The 13,542-nt window shown below is 39.7% G+C and overlaps 1 pseudogene; it reads right to left on the bottom strand.

Moving 5' to 3' along the window:
* Positions 1–9,123: 9,123 nt before the first annotated feature.
* Positions 9,124–11,101, bottom strand: LOC112063735 (ferritin light chain-like; annotated as a pseudogene).
* Positions 11,102–13,542: the final 2,441 nt, after the last annotated feature.

The following is a 13,542-nucleotide window of genomic DNA, read 5'->3' on the forward strand; positions in this document are numbered from 1 at the left end:
TGAACTGCTCATCCTGGTATTCACACCCTGTGTAGTTCTCTTCCACCCTGAATTCATGCTGACCCTGTGATTTACTTTAGCCAACAGAATGTGGCAGAAGCGATCCGTGTATCTATCTGTTCCAGGCTTACTCCTGACAACTTGAGTCTAGCTACTTTGCTAGAAGAACTAGAGAGAGGCCACATGGAGAAAGAGAGGTTCTAATGTTATCTGGAGAAGACCAAGGAACGCAGCCAGCAGGGGGAACCAAAGCCCCAAATATCTGACCGTAAGAGAGCCATTCCAGTAAGATCCATCATTCAATCCATCCTAGCCCAAGTGACAAATGTGAGTGAAGCAGCCATCCTGGACATTCCAGTCCAGTCCAAGTAGTGAAATCAACAAGCCATAGCCAAAGCCCAATCCACGAACTGTGAGGCATAACAAAGTTGTGGGTTTTTTAAGCCAATAAGTTTTGAAGTAATTTTTTTAAACAACAGTAGGTTAACAAAAAGTATATTAACTGTTTTGGAAAAAATATTGCATAAACTTAATATATGGTGCCTAAACTATACTTATAAACACGTGTCTGCTTCAGAAATGACCCATTTTAGAGGAAATACATTAGATATTTACTTACAAATACTTAAATAATCTCACTGTTTACCACAATCATTTGCCTTCATTTACTTTTGAAAATAACCACTTTATCAGTAAAAACTACAAATCAATAAAGGAAGTTATGAAATATTAATCATAGAGAAGCCAATTTAATTATGCATATTTCTTACAGTAAACAAAACTAAACTACTTTCATACAATAAAGAACTAAGCAAAAATTGTATTGAACCTGAGACATCCATTAGTTTATAATAGGCAAATCTAATTTACAAGAATATCTGCTTGTTTTAAGTTGCAACAAATATCAATAGCAATTAGGAAATTATAAATTCATAACATAAAAACAAGGTCCTAATTTCAGTGAGGGAACATTATCCTGTTATTTACAAGCTTGGGGATACTCAGGATTTGCCCTAAGATGATGAAATGTGAAACACAGTTCTCTTTCTTTCCTCCTCCTCCTCCTTTCCCCTTCGCTTCTGCCCAGCCCTCCCCTCACCCCTAATTCTTTTCTCCCCGGATGTCCAGGATACTAGGTAGGTCACACTGGTGTGAGTTTTTGTGAGGTGGTGTTCTGAGAAACCCACAGGTTCATTTCACACAAGCCAGTCAGAAGCCCATGCTGTGTTACTATGTTGCAATACTGAAAAATCGTCCCCATTTTAGGATTTGCCCCTTTCTAGGTTGAGCAACCTAGCAACATAAGATGCACAGGATCCCAAATCAAGCTCTTCACTCCTTCCATAAAAGCTGTATTCTTGGTTAATTTTATTGGGCATAACTTCCAGAGAGTCACACAAAAACTATTCCATTCGGATATTTTAGTACATGAAATTCATGAAAGCAAGAGTTGTAGAACAAGAATTACAATATTTAAGAGTAAATTTTTATTTTGGAATTATAAGAACACATTTCAAGATAATATGAAAAGACACACTAATAACATTAAGTCCAATAAAACACAAAGTTAATGTTGTTAAAAGAAAAGGTAGAAGAAAGGAAGGCATCGTGGAGCCTCAAAGACAAAGCTTCTGCTCTTCAAACCAATGTGTCATAGTGTTTGCTATGGACTTGATATTTGTGTGTCCCCCGCCCCCAAATTCATATTTTGAATCCAAACTCCAAAGGGATGGTATTAGGAGGGAGGGCCTTTCTTTGGGAGGTAATTAGGTCATAAGGGTAGTCATCTTTAAAAACATAATAGCCAGTTATATTACCAGCAAAACTGAGTTTATTCAGAAATAGCAGAGGAATTGCAATCCAGGATACGTGAACCATGGCAGACCACAGGCAAATCCAGAGAACAAGGAAGGGGAATTTGCCTTTATAGGCGAAAGGTGGGAGTTGGGTGGGGCTGTGGTAACCAAAGAGTCCACTGGAGTCCAAAGTATGGAGGCTTTTTATTCGTTGGGCTGCCACTGTCTCAGATTGGCTGGGCTGTCATGGGGCAGAGAGTTTTCTTCTTCCTACTGGATGGTAGAGGCACCTTCCTGTTGGAAATATAGGCAGAAGTCTCCTCCTAGTTGAAGTGATTGATGATGTATGGCAGGGTGTGAGAGCTCCCCCTACAGGCCTGTCCTGACTCCAGTTTTCGCTGAGGTTCCTCAATTAATTCCACAGGTGGAACCCTCATGAATGGGATATAAAAGAGACCCCAGAGAGATCCCTAGCCCTTTCAAATATGTGAGGACACAGTGAGAAGACACCAGCTCTGAACCAGGAAGAGGGCTCTCATCAGAACTCAACCCTGCTGGCGCCTTAATCTTATGTTTCCCAGCCTCCATACATAACTGTAAGAAATAAATATCTGGGTTTTTTTTGTTTGTTTGTTTGTTTTTTTGCGGTATGCGGGCCTCCCCCTGCTGTGGCCTCTCCCGTTGCGGAGCACAGGCTCCGGACGCGCAGGCTCAGCGGCCATGGCTCACGGGCCCAGCCGCTCCGCGGCATGTGGGATCTTCCCGGACCGGGGCACGAACCCGCGTCCCCTGCATCGGCAGGCGGACTCTCAACCACTGCACCACCAGGGAAGCCAAATATCTGTTTTTTATAAGCCACCCAGTCTGGGGAATTTTGTTACAACCAACTGAACAGACTAAGACACTGCTTATGTCTATAGTTTCTCCAGGGCACCCATTTATGTCTCATTTCGTAAGTTATGCAGAAACACACCTTGAGAACTAGATTCTTGATATATCTAGGTACAGTAACTTTAATGAACTATTTCCTCCAAAGTAAATTTAGATTTAAATTAGTGATACTGATCTGTTTCCTTCAATACAACAGCTGCTCTTAAGATAAGCCCAGTGGGATCTGATTTATGATTAGAAGAGGAAGGACAGTTAAAACTAGGCACTGAAAGTTACAAGATGAAACAAAGTAAAGCAGGGTACTATTGTTACTTGATAGCGCTCATAAATTCTTACAGGAGACAGAGAGATAAAAGTCTGCCTGAACTTACAGTACTCCTCTATTAAATGTGTGTGTACATCCCAGCATTTAACCTGGAATAGTCAGATGTAGGAAAGAAATTGAAAGGTCAAACCTGAGGAGAGTGAAGCCAGCATGTTAAAAAGAAACAAAATTAATGCAGCTAAACTTATGCTGACCTCCAAACACTGGGATGCAAGAAACAGCAAAATAATTCTCTGTTGCATTCAAGAGAACACCTGGCTAGAGCAAAAAAATATATAGAAAAATATATGCAAGTATGTTTTCTCTCTCATCAAGTCCTAAAAAGGTCATTTTATCTAAAGAGAAAGAAACCAAGATGAATAAAATCTTTGATATATTTACTCCATTTTTTCCTTACTCTGTGTGTGTTTGCGTGTGCATGTGTGGTGTATACACACATATAAAAACAAGGCCAAGGTTTTTTTTATTTGGACATCAAATTAGAGGTACTATAAATGTTTGTTAATCAGAATTATTAGAGGAAAATCTGTAGTAATTAACTATTTTATTTAACCAGTAAAGAGTCAAGAGTCTTTTGGTTGCAAGTCACTGAAGACATTCAAATGGATTTAAGCGGAAAGTGACCTTACTGAGGTAAGGAACTGAGAAGTCCAGAGGCGGTGCAAGCTTCAAGCACAGCTGGTTCTGGGTACTCAAGGGATATTAGGACTGTGTCTATTTATCTCTTGTCTCTACTTTCCACTGTGTCGATCTTACTCTCAGGAAAGTGCTCATCAAGGAGTATCAGTTTAGCCAACAGCAGCTCCGGGCTTGTGTCCTAGCCTAGCAACCACAGCAGAAAGAGAGGAGCCAGGAGATGCAAGTCTGTCGTTCTAGGAAATATCCTTAGACTGAGTCTCGTTAGTCTGTCCCGGACAATTTTCCTGCCTATTCTAGAACTAATCACACGGCTGGGGAGGAGGGCTGGTATGTGTATGTTCTGATTGGCCAAACTGAGCCTAAGTCTTCTGGAACTTGGGCGGGAGCAGCAGAGTAGGGGATGTTATCCCCACAGAAACTATAGGGAAAGACAGCGGGAAGGGATGATTCACGGAGGAAAACTGGGGATTCTTTGACCAGCCTAAGGAGGAATAACTACTTGGCAAGCACCAACTTCATATCAACCTGCTTAATTTCTTTCCTTCTTTCAAAGGTAGACAGCAAGGTGGGGTGAGGGGTCCAGCTATTTGTGCTCGATAGTCATTTGATTTCTAGACAAGGGAGAGTTTTTACCCAATGAAAATAAAAATAAATTCAAGAAGACTTTAAGAACTATGGAAATGACAACTAGGTCTCAGAGAAATGTACCAACAGAGCAGCTGGTCAAAGACTCGTACTACTGAGGTTTTAAAATGGATTCCCTTTATGTGCTTTTTCTGGTTTACCACCACCCTTTCCCTGTCTAGACAATTTCCTGCCTTTTGATCTACCTCCACATGGCAGGAGTCAGAAAGCTCACTCTCGCAACTCACTCACAGCTAGGCTGCAGGCACAGAACCTAGGCTCCCCAAATCTCACACACCCACTAGAGACGTCAGACCACAAATGAGCTACATGGCAAGACAGGGCTGCAGGAAATCCATTTTGGGGGCACAGGTAGCCTCTGAGATGTTATCTTCCATGGTCAGAAGGTGAAAGTCCTGGCATCTCATGTCCACAGTGAGTGGTGTGTAATGCAGTGTCTGGTTTCAATGGAGCCTTTACTGGCACAATATCTCAACGTGGTTTGGGCATTGTTTCTGACTGCATGGCCTCCAAACCTGGCTCTCTAGTTCTCCAAAGATTCTCTGAGCTATCTAATGTTCCTTAGGAAATGTCTTTTTTGGGTTTTTTCTCCTTAAACATGTATGTACTAAAACATGTATGTACTAAAGTTTATCAAGAACGTAGCACAGATGTAAAAGGGAAAACTGAACAATTGTTAGATGAGTTTATCAGTTCAAACACCAGATCCAGGTAATAAAAATAATAAAATTTTGTCAGCATTATTTGGATAGTTGACTAAACTTTCTATCTAATGTTATATGGTGACCCCAGACCAAGTTCTGTACTTATTTTAGATGGAAGTGTATAGCATGTGTGCTAAGAGCATGGATATTGGAACCAGCCTCTTGGTTTAGAAAAATCAAATGACAAAGTTTTGCCACTTACCAGCTTTGTAACCTTTCTGTACCTCAATTTTCTCATCTTTAAAATGGGGGTAATAGAGTACTTACAGAAGTCAGGTATGTATTACATGCAAAGCATTTAGAATATCTGGTACTCACTAAATAATAAATGGTAACTTTTTATTATCTAAAACAGAAATCCTTCAAAAGTTTTAAACATCTAACACATTTTATTTTTTAAATTTCCCATCTAATACATTTCAAAGACTAATTTCACTATTTTTCTACTGCTTCAAAGATTTGACCCTCAGCCTTCTCACATTCTTTATTCTCCCTAAAGAGTCCTGGGCATTTGCCATTTTCTCTTTGCATTGTCTATCCTCATTCATTGCGGTCCTCACACGTATGTACACACCTCTTTAGTAACCTCCTCCTTTCTTTCCTTAATTTTAAAAAATTCTCAGTTACCTCAGGAAACTCTCTCTTGATCTCTGGTTCCAATTTCAAAGAGTCAAGATCTTAACTACATTTTTTAAAAAATAGTTCTTTATTGGAGTATAACTGCTTCACAATACCGTGTTAGTTTCTGTTGCACAAAAAAGCAAATCAGCCATATACATGCACACGTCCCCATATCCCCTCCCTCCTGAGCCTCCCTATCCCACCCCTCTAAGTGGACACAAAGCACCGAGCCGATCTCCTTGTGCTATGCCGCTGCTTCCCACCAGCCAACTATTTTACATTCAGTAGTGCATATATTTCGATGCTACTCTCACTTTGCCCCAGCTTCGCCCTCTCACCCCATGTCATCAAGTCCATTCTCTGTGTCTACCTCTTTATTCCTGCCCTGCAACTAGCTTCATCAGTACCATTTTTTTTTAGATTCCTTATATATGTGTTAGCATACGGTATTTGTTTTTCTCTTTCTGACTTAACTTCACTCTGTATGACAGACTCTAGGTCCATCCACCTCACAACAAATAACTCAATTTTGTGTCTTTTTATGGCTGAGTAATATTCCATTCTATATATGTGCCACATCTTCTTTATCCATTCATCTGTTGGTGAACACTTAGGTTGCTTCCATGTCCTGGCTATTGTAAATAGTGCTGCAGTGAACATTGTGGTACATGACTCTTTTTGAATTACGGTTTTCTCAGGGTATAGGCCCAGTAGTGGGATCGCTGGGTCATATGGTAGTTCTACTTTTAGTTTTTTTGAGGAACCTCCATTACTGTTTTCCATAGTGGTTGTATCAATTTACATTCCCACCAACAGTGTAGGAGGGTTCCCTTTTCACCACACCCTTTCTAGCATTTATTGTTTCTAGCTTTTATGATAATGGCCATTCTGACCGGCGTGAGGTGATACCTCATTGTAGTTTTGATTTGCATTTCTCTAATAATTAGTGTTGTGGAGCAACTTTTCATGTGCCTCTTGGCCATCTGTAGGTCTTCCTTGGTGAAATGTCTATTTAGGTCTTCTGCCCATTTTTTAACTGGATTGTTTCTTTGATATTGAGCTCCATGAGTTGTTTGTATATTTTGGAGATTAATCCTTTTTCTATTGTTTCATTTGCAAATATTTTCTCCCATTCTGAGGGTTGTCTTTTTGTCTTGTTTATGGTTTCCTTCGCTGTGCAAAAGCTCTTAAGTTTAATTAAGTCCCATTTGTTTATTTTTGGTTTTATTTCTGTTACTCTAGGAGGTGAGTCAAAAAAGATCTTGCTGTGGTTTATGTCAAAGAGTGTTTTTCCTATGTTTTCCTCTAACTACATTTTGAAATAATCTGTTTAGGTTAACACTAATTTTGTGGGACCAATTCTAAAAGTGAACACTAGATGGCAACCTTCCTAAACTGTGCTGTTTTCCCAGGAAACAGTTTCTGACCGCGACAAATGTTGAGAGCCTCAAAATGGGACTGCATGATTCTTTAATTTCTTAAACTTTGTTTGTTGTAAAAATCAAATAAGACTTTGGAGCTCTCCATAAAGGATCTCTATAGTGGCTCATTCTTGAAAATATAGTATTCCTTTTTATATTTTGCATGATCACTAATCTCTACCTTTAAAAAAAATTTTTTTAATTTTGTTTTTTTCCTTAAAATAACGCAAATAGTAGTTGTGTCCATTTATTCATTATACCATATGATGCTTATGGCATATTAAATAGATTTAGTTCTTTGTTATATCTAATATATTTTTAATTTAATTTTATAGTCATCCAGAAATGATATTTTATATAATATACATAACAGAAGAATATATGCTTTTTTTTCTTTCTCCATGTTATTCTTATGGAAATTTGAGCTCAGGAACTGTAAAGTAATAGCTGAGAATTTCCTGATAGTGAGGATGAAGGAGAGCAGAGGTATGTTTTCTTTGAAAAGGGAATTGTATAACGCTCCTAAATTCCCTTAGGAAATTAAAATGTTAACTGGGAAATTATCTCTGGTAAAATGAAAAATTTATTAAATAAAAATACATGTTATTGTGGTTAAGGCAAGGAGCTTTTAATACAAAAGATCATTTATGACTCCAAGATAAAAATATACAAAGAATATGAAAAATAAACTAGAGAAGAAATGCAAAAAGCCAAGTACTACAGGAAAAAACTTGAAAATCACTAGCATTAAAAAAAGCAAGGGCTTCCCTGGTGGCGCAGTGGTTAGGAATACGCCTGCCAGTGCAGGGGACACGGGTTCGAGCCCCGGTCCGGGAAGATCCCACATGCCGCGGAGCACCTAAGCCCATGCGCCACAACTACTGAGCCTGCGCGTCACAACTACTGAGGCCCACGTGCATAGAGCCTGTGCTCCACAACGAGAGAAGCCGGCAATGAGAAGCCCGTGCACCGCAGTGAAGAGTAGCCCCTGATCACCGCAACTGGAGAAAGACCCCGCCCAGCAATGAAGACCCATGCAGCCAAAAATAAAAATAAACAAAATAAATAAATTTATTTTTAAAAAAAGCAAAAATAAAATTTTCTTTTGCCAAAAACAACGTTTTGGTTTTATCCCTCCTTTATAGTATAGTTAACAACTCAAGCTCAAATCCCAGCTCAGAAATCTACCTAGCTATGTGACCTTGGCCAAATTTTTTTACCTCTCTCTGCTGCAGTTTCCTAATCCGTGAAACAGGGTTAATCAGTAAAATGAGAGTTAAATGAGTTAATGAAAGTAAAGTTCTTAAAAGAGTACCTGGTTGAAATAATACTTTGGGTATACTAGGTTAAAGAAAATAACTCACCAGTTAAATGACTGATTGCACAATTATATTTTTAAAAATCCAGCTAAATACTGTTTAGTAGAGAGGGACATAAAACATAAGGACAGGGGCTTCCCTGGTGACACAGTGGTTAAGAATCCGCCTGCCAAGGCAGGGGACACGGGTTCGAGCCCTGGTCGGGGAAGACCCCACATGCCGCGGAGCAACTAAGCCCATGTGCCACAACTACTGAGCCCTCGTGCCACAACTACTGAAGCCCGCGCGCCTAGAGCCCGTGCTCCACAACAATAGAAGCCACTACAATGAGAAGCCCACGCACCGCAACGAAGAGTAGCCCCTGCTCGCCGCAACTAGAGAAAACCCACACGCAGCAGTGAAGACCCAATGTAGCCAAAAATAAAAAATAAATAAAATAAATAAAATTTTTTGAAAAAACATAAGGACAAAAAGGTTGAAAGTAAAAGTAAGTGAAAAGACATATGTGGCAGATAGTAACCAAAAGAAAGCTTGTTGTCATGTTAGTATTGAAATAGGGGGGGTTTGGGTTTTGTTTTGTGGGGGAGATTTTTGTTTTGTTTTGTTGCTGCAAAAAGCTTTATTGTTTCCATTTGGTCCAAGGCTTGGGGGAGGGCTCCAGGGTGGTTAAAAAACTGCCTAGTGGTGACAGAGAGAGGCTTCAGGCAGAAGCCCTGGCACCAGAGGGCTCTTCAAAGGCCGCTGGGCTCCAGAGGCTCCTTCTTAGTCATGCTTGACGGTGAGCCTTTGGAAGAGATGCACAGCCCAGGCTGGGGACCAGACAGCCATTGGAAGTTAGTCAGGCGGTTGCCCATCTTCTTGATGAGTTTCACCTCCTCATCTAGGAGGTGGCTCTCCAGGAAGTCACAGAGCTGAGGGTCTGCGTGGGCAGAACCCAGAGCAAGCAGATCTAAAAGGGCCTGGGTCAGCTTCTTCTCCATGAGAATGGCAGCTTCCATAGTGTCCTGGGTCTTATTCCACTCATCTTGAGATGGCTTCTGCCCGTCCTGGAGGAGGGCACAGCCCCTGCGCTGGTTTTTCATTTTCGAGAGGCTTGGGGCTTCCCTGGTGGCGCAGTGGTTGAGAGTCCGCCTGCCAATGCAGGGCACATGGGTTCGTGCCCCAGTCCGGGAAGATCCCACATGCCACAGAGCGGCTAGGCCCGTGAGACATGGCCGCTGAGCCTGTGCTTCCGGAGCCTGTGCTCCGCAACGGGAGAGGCCACGGCAGTGAGAGGCCCACATACCACAAAAAAAAAAAAAAAAAAAAAAAGAGAGAGGCTTGGCGCCCTCCTGCTTTTTCTCAACTAATTTGCGGAAAACGTGGCCCAAGGCCTCCAGAGCTGTGGTGGAAATAGAAGCCCAGAGAGAGGCAGGTGTAGGAGGCCGGCCCATGCAAGGTGACCAGGTGGTTGAAGGTGGCCTCCACCTCGATGGAATAATTCTGAGGAATCTGGTTGATGGGTAATAAGGAGTTAAGTTCAAAAAACAGTGTTGGCTGGTCCCAGAGGCCAAGGATAACTGAGGGGCTGGTTCTGAAAGTTGCCACTGGAAAAAAGATGGAGGGTAGTCGGAGGCTTGGAGGAAGGGGCCTCCCTGGGTCTGTTCCGTCCAAACACTGTTGAAGCAAGAGACAGATCTGCGGGACCTCTGAGCGCACTACCTTGAAATAGGTTTCATGACCAAAATATAAAAAACAAAACGCTGAAAACATTATTAAGAGAGACTGAGTTCATCAAGATGCTGCAACAATTTTAATTTTGTATGCATCTGATAAAAAAAAACCTTAAAAATTTAAAGCAATAGTTGATATAATTATAGGAAGAAATTAACCATGTAATGGAAGATTTCAGTGTCCATTTGCTCATTTTATTTAATAAATGTTCTTGGGCTCCTGCATGCTAGGAGCTCTTCTAGCAAACATACGGCTATGAATGAAACATAAAAATCCTCAACCTTTTGAAGTTTACCATAATGGAAGGAGAGGGGGAAACACACAAATAAATAGAGTAAAATCCTGTGAAAATACACCCAGGATATCATGAATTCTGAGATTATAGAATGAAGGATTTGCTCCTACCCACCACCAAACACCGCAGGTGGTAGGAAGGAAGGAGAGTAAAGTTCTTATTCTGACGTTGGGGAATGGAATATGACAGTGGGTGAAGGGAGGAGCCTGGAAGGAAAATAGCACAAAAGCCACAGGGGAGGTGAAGTTTGAATCCAGCTAGCGCAGTGATCTACCAACTCAGTATTCCCAAACTGGGCCAACAAAACTATTGCCAACTAGCCAGCATTTCCTGGAATCACTGGTGCTTTCTTGAAGTCCAGTCAGCTGCAGACCCTGAATCCTTCCCATCAATATGTAAACTGGGGTGGACGATCACCACTAGATGGTTCCAAACTGTAGTGGGGACCCTGATGGATTCTGGGTAATGAAGCAACAACCCAGCATTGTGCATGGTCCCCTGCCCATTTTATTAATCTCATGCTGAAAGACAAAAAAGAAATCAAAGACAAAAAGATTGGAAAGGAAGACAAAGGACTGCATTTTTTCAAAAAGGATATGACAGCCTATGTAAAAAAATCTAAAAGACTGCTTATTAAAAGTAATAAGAATTTACCATAAGATCAATATGCAAAATTCAGTTGCATTTCTATAAAATTTAACAAGTATTCAGAAAACAAACCTGTAACAACATGCACATAGAAAACATAATTTAGAAAGAGATTACATTTAAATAGCTTAAAAATAGATATCTAAAATGAAATCTAATAAAAGATATATAAAGCCTATACAGAAAAAAATATAAAATGTTACAAAAAGACACTCAGAAGACCTAAGTAAATGGAGAAATATGCTATGTTCATGGAAAGGAAGGCTCAATTTCTTTTAAAAGAAAGTTGTTCTCCCCAAATTGACGTGCAGAGTTAATGTAATCCTAATTAAAATATCAACAGAGGTTTTGTGAAACATGACAGTTGATTCTGATGTTTACATGGAAAAGGAAGAATATCCAAGGCATTTTTCAATTTTTATTGAAGGAGAAAACTTGGTCAACCAGACATTGAAACTAATGATGAAGCCATAATAATTGAGATAGTGTTGTTTTGGCACAGAGAAGGGCAAATGATCATTGAACAAAAGAGAAAGCCAAGAAAGACCTGAGAACATATGAAAACTTGACATATGACACAGGGGAAAATGCTGATTAGTGAGGAATGTTTATACTGAGATTAAATAGATGAATTTCTTCTGATAATAAATAAATAAATAAGGAAGAAGGAAAAATTCTCCCTTATAGGAGAATCTCATGTAGAAGGAATAAGATAGAAAATCACCAGTTAGCACTAGTATAGCAGTAATTGATTCAGACAAAATTGTCAGTGAATGCCAAAACTATCGGGTTGAAATTTGACGAATATAGCTACATAGTCTCAAAATATCTCTCCACAAATTACTTATTAATTACAAAGAGGAAGATAGTGCTTTTAGAGAGGATAAACCTGGAAGAGATCACCATAACCAAGTAGACAAAGTCGACATTACCAAAAATGGAGAATACTGACACCATATGCTTTCTGAGTGCTGCATTGAAAAGGCCACAACCTCATACAGTATTACTGCCAAAAGGTCATCACCTAAGTCTAATTGAAAAAACATTCCATGAAGAAAATCATGAAGAAAACCCACATTGACAGACATTCTACAAAATAATTGACCTGAACTGTTCAAATATGTCAAGCTCAAGAAATACAAAGATTGACTGAAGAACTGTTCCAGACTAAGTGAGACTGAAGAGACAATTCAACTAAATGTAATATGTGATCCTGGACTAGATCCTATAACGGGGAGATGGGCTTGCGGGGTGGAATAGAATGGCTACAAAAGATATTTATTAGGATAACTGGTGAAATTTGAAAATGGACTATAGGTTAAATATAGTAATGCATCAGTGTTAATTTTCTGATTTTGATAACTGAATGTCCTTGTTTTTAGAAAACATACACCCAAGGCAAAGAGGTGTAATATCTACAACTTATTCTCAAATGGTTCAGAAATAACAACAACAACCATATGCATAGAGGCACAAAACAAGAAAACAAATGTGGTAAAATAATAACAATTGTTGAATTTAGTGAAGGGTATACAGAAATTTTTTGTAATAGTCTTTTTTTTTTTTTTTTTTTGGCAAACACATGAAGTTTCCATTTTATTACAGTTTTATACCACATTAGTTCAAATGCATTTCTCTACAACTACTCCAACAGAGCTCCTCTGGAATTATTTCAGTCATCCTTAACATGTGACTTTACCAAAGACTTTGAATGTAAAATAAACATATAAAATTTCAAATTAGTAACTTTTAATTATGAATGGGATAAGAAATAAAGTCATCAGATGATGGCTGGGGATATTAATTTCTAACAGGACACTTTGTTGAAATGTTTTTTCTGATACCCCAGGTATAAATGAGAACCTTCAAAAAAAAAGGGCAGAACCAAAGTACAATAAAGAAGCCTCCGCAGCTTAAGCCTCCCATAGTCCTAAACCTCTGACAGAAGCTAGGCAAAGCATCTTTCTTGCAAATTAAGTGGGTTTCCAGTATTTCCATGTAGTTGAGCTTTCAGGGACAGACACTCAAGCATATCCTTAGGATATACCATCTTGGCTCTGGTTGTATTAATTATGCCTGAAGAATTTAATACCCATCCAAGTCCAAAGGTGGAAGAACACATAACCGGGTATGGTAATCGGCAAGAGCAGACTGTAAAAGCACAGGCTGGTTGTGCTAGTGCAGCCCTGTGGGCAGTTTTCTTCCACAGAGGTCGAGTATAACAGTCCTGCTAAACAGACCAATGGAATAAGGACAGTCAACGTAGGAAGAGACAGAAACATTCTTTTCCTCCACTTATTACCCGTCACTCTGACTTTTTAAAAGGTGGATGGTATTTAGAAAATTTAGTTGTGTGTGTTGTCGTTTTTAAGTATGATCTAATGCTGCTCCGTTTCTTCTTGCTTCTTATTTTGATGTGTCATCCTAGCTGCCTGTGGTATCATATTAGGAATCCCATCAATAATTGGATAGGCTATTCCTAACTCTTCGTTAATCAATTCATTTGTCGATGCTTCATATCTGAG

This window comes from Physeter macrocephalus, chromosome 7, assembly GCF_002837175.3.
Source record: "Physeter macrocephalus isolate SW-GA chromosome 7, ASM283717v5, whole genome shotgun sequence".
NCBI lineage: Eukaryota > Metazoa > Chordata > Mammalia > Artiodactyla > Physeteridae > Physeter > Physeter macrocephalus.